The sequence below is a fragment of the Myotis davidii genome, unplaced genomic scaffold (assembly GCF_000327345.1).
Source record: "Myotis davidii unplaced genomic scaffold, ASM32734v1 scaffold329, whole genome shotgun sequence".
NCBI classification, from domain to species: domain Eukaryota; kingdom Metazoa; phylum Chordata; class Mammalia; order Chiroptera; family Vespertilionidae; genus Myotis; species Myotis davidii.
This window is the reverse complement of record NW_006300374.1, coordinates 1,901,178-1,904,625: the sequence shown is the minus strand read 5'-3', so window position 1 is coordinate 1,904,625 and position 3,448 is coordinate 1,901,178. Positions and strand designations below refer to the sequence as shown.

At 48.9% G+C, this 3,448-nt stretch overlaps 1 long non-coding RNA gene across 2 annotated transcripts; it reads right to left on the bottom strand.

Moving 5' to 3' along the window:
* Nucleotides 1-319: 319 nt before the first annotated feature.
* Nucleotides 320-1,741, bottom strand: LOC107185182. Of its 2 annotated transcripts, none has more exons than XR_001516098.1 (2): nt 1,652-1,741; nt 320-721 (listed from the first exon to the last, which is right to left on the bottom strand). It is a non-coding gene; the product is annotated as an uncharacterized LOC107185182 (long non-coding RNA). The 2 variants fall into 2 exon arrangements; XR_001516099.1 differs by having other exon boundaries at nt 320-667.
* Nucleotides 1,742-3,448: the final 1,707 nt, after the last annotated feature.

Here is a 3,448-nt window from a genome sequence, read left to right as displayed (position 1 = left end):
AGGGAGCGAAGGAGGCTCGGGAGGGCGAGGGGTGCCCACAGGTCCATTTTGACTGGCGGAGGGGAGCCGGCGGGCCAGGGGAGCAACCAGAACTTTGCGCGTGTGCGCGCGCGCCCTGGGGCGGGAGGGGGCGCAAACTAGAAGCGGGTGTCTCCCTCCGTCGCACCTGGTTGGCGCTCCCCGACAGAGGTGTGGAGGGAATGAGTGAAGGAGTGGGCGCCAGCCGTCCTCGGAGGGAGGATGAGTGAGTGGAGCAGCTTGACATCCGTAGGAGAAAACGAAAAGAAAAAAAATAATAAAAAGAAATCCATAGCAGGTCAAAGATGCAGAAGCCATTCATTCCGTGGACGCGCAAGGAATGCAGCACACGGCGTGGCTGCGGGAACCTGGTTTCCACGTCGTCTCACGCCCACAGGGGCCTTGCATGCTCTTCCATCACCTGGACGGTCCCCGCCGACTCGTTCCCAGGCCTCTGCCCTTCTCCGCGGAACCTTCCCAGGCCTCTGCTTTCTCCCATCGTGGAAGGTTTCTTCCACGAAACCTCCAAACTCCCCAGCCAGAGCCTCTCCAGGTTCACGTCTGCAGGCCCTCCTGGATTTGGTGACAGGACGCTGCCATGGCCTTCAAATTAAGAAGAGGCGTCTCCTGTTAGGCAGAGCCTTGGAAACTGTGGGTCGTGACAACAATCGATCATTAAAGAAATTCAGTAGATGGCAATCAGCTTAAAAAAAAAAGAAATGTATCAGAATAAAAAAAATTAGGATCCATTGCCCTTAGTAAGGGTAACTGGTTGCATAAATCTCTTGTTTCAGTTATATATACTGGACAACAGTACTGTCCTATGATGTAAATTGTATTTCCGAATACTGAAAGTCATGGATGAAAAAAGTTTAAAATTTATGTTTGGGGGTGTATAATAATGATTTCTAATATGACACTATTTTCCTAAAACCAAACCCGTTCGTTATATTTTCACTACCACTTGTCATACCCAACCTCCATACCCTGTGACCACCCTCCCCAAAACGCCTCAAAAAAAAAAAGAAAAAAAAGACAAGCTCTTTCATGCATCTTCCTAGTTTTTTTTGTTAGTGGCACATCATTCCCAATTCATATCAAGATGACCTTTCCAGGGGTGGGCAAACTTTTTGACTCGAGGGCCACAATGGGTTCTTAAACTGGACCGGAGGGCCGGAACAAAAGCATGGATGGAGTGTTTGTGTGAACTAATATAAATTCAAAGTAAACATCATTACATAAAAGGGTACGGTCTTTTTTTTCAATAGTTTTATTCATTTCAAACGGCCGGATCCAGCCCGCGGGCCGTAGTTTGTCCACGGCTGCCTTAGACGCTGCCATCTTCCTTGTCCCCATATTCAGTGCTACTCTTCCTACTGCTTCTCTTAGCCTGCCATTCACATTTGCAGGTTCGTAGAAACCATTGCTAGGACAGGACTCAGAGGTCTTCTGGACCAGCCCTCCCCTTTTAAAATTGAAGAAATGAGGCCCAAAGAAATGAAATATAATGCCCAGTGTTACAGAGAATTAAGTCTTAGGGTCACATCTCTTGGCTCCCCCTCTGGTGCTCTTTGCTTCGCACCATTCATTCATCCCTTCCTTTCTGCCCCCCACCCCCACCCCCAATTCTTACCTGGTCTCAGCACAGTTCACATAAGCACCGCCCCCTTCCTGACACAGTTCTGCCCATGCCAGGCTCCTGCTCACGTGTAACAAGGACTCAACCTCTGCACACAGGGCTGAGGTTGCTGGCTCCTTGGCTCTCAGTCAAGGCAGGCAAGCCCTGACTTACCTTTCCAAGCACATGAGTCTCCAGCCAGACTGGTTTCCTCGTGGTCCTCTGCCAACGTAGGCCATCTGGGCCTCTGTCTTTGCCCTGGCTGCTACTTTCCTCCCAATGGTGCCTTCTCCATCTTCGCTCTTTAACCAGATTCTACCTGTGCCCAAGGTAGCATGAGATTAGGGCAGAGTTGGGTTCAGATCCCAGCTCTTGCTTAGTAGCTGTGTGAATTAGTCAACTTGCTTAACTTCTCAGACCTTCAGTTCCTGTATCTCTGTTATAATGAGAATAGTGATAATGTCTTTCTCTATCACAACCTTGTCAATGTAAGAAATGTCCAAACCTTTTCTGTGAGTTTGAGTCAAACTGATGGTATATGCTGGGGAGCAAGATCCCAGATACTTTGGAGAACAATAGTTTTGTAGTTTCTTGCACGCATTTGAAATTAAGAAGGGAACATAAGGAAGATGATATGGAGGTGGGAGGAAGCTAGGCGGGGCTTGGATTACAGGATAGTTAACAGTTAACAAGATTATGTGCTCATCTTGAGGGTGAATGCCTCTTCCTGGGGTATTACTTCTGGCATCTCAAAGGTGTGTTAACCTGTCCTAGATGCACACGAACAATGGACAGGGCTGGCTTAAAACCTTTCACTAAAAATGTTGTAGGTCTGGGTGTGACTACCCACCACGACCAGCCCAGTTAGACATTTATGATCAGCTCACCCTGTGAGGTTACTTCCCATAGAACCTCCCCCGCACCCCACCTCTCTTTTGTCCACAACCTTTACCATAAAGGCATTATCTCTCTCCCCATTTCCCGTGCTGCACAATAGAACTTTCTGCCATGCTGGAAATGTAACAACTTGTGGCTGCTGAGCACACGAAATGTGGCCAGTGTGCCTGAGGAACTGAATTTTTCATTTTTAATTGATTGTCCTGTGTGGCCAGTGGCCACCATAATTGGACAGTGCATTTCCAACCGGTAAGCTCAGCCAGGGAAGAGCCCATGCTGATCCTGCTTGTCATCATATCCCCAGCAGTGAGCACACGACCTGGTAGGTGGTAGGCACTGCACAAATATTGGTTGAATGAATGACAGCTGCCATTTATTGCACGCTCACTTGTGCCAAGCAAAACACTAGGAACCTGATGTAAGGAATGTGGTATAGTCCCCCCCACCGCCCCTGAGGCGGGATTAGATTAGAGTTTGTATGGAGCGCTGGCCGGTAGTAGAAGTTCCGGTAAAAGGTGGTTATTATCATTAGTAAGACCTCCCAGTGGCCATGATCATCCAACTGATGTCTGTCTCCTCTTCCTCGAGGCTTCCAGAGCAGCTGCTGCCTTCACACCCTCTGCTGTCCCAAGGCGCATACCTCGGCTTAGATGGCGGACCCTCCTCTGAACAGGTGCCCTGGCCCCACAGCTGGTTGGCAGCATCTGGGCCAGGCCCATGGCATTCTTGTGTGGATGTCCCTCAGCTCAGGGCCTGCACTGAGTAGTGTTCAGTAGTTGCCTCTAACTTTGCCCAGTTTCTGCCAAGCCATGAATTTCTTTTTCTTTTTTAAACAATCTTTATTGTTGAAAGTATTACATATGTCTCCTTCCCCCCACATTGACCTTTTTCAGCCTGCCCTTTATAACCCCCACG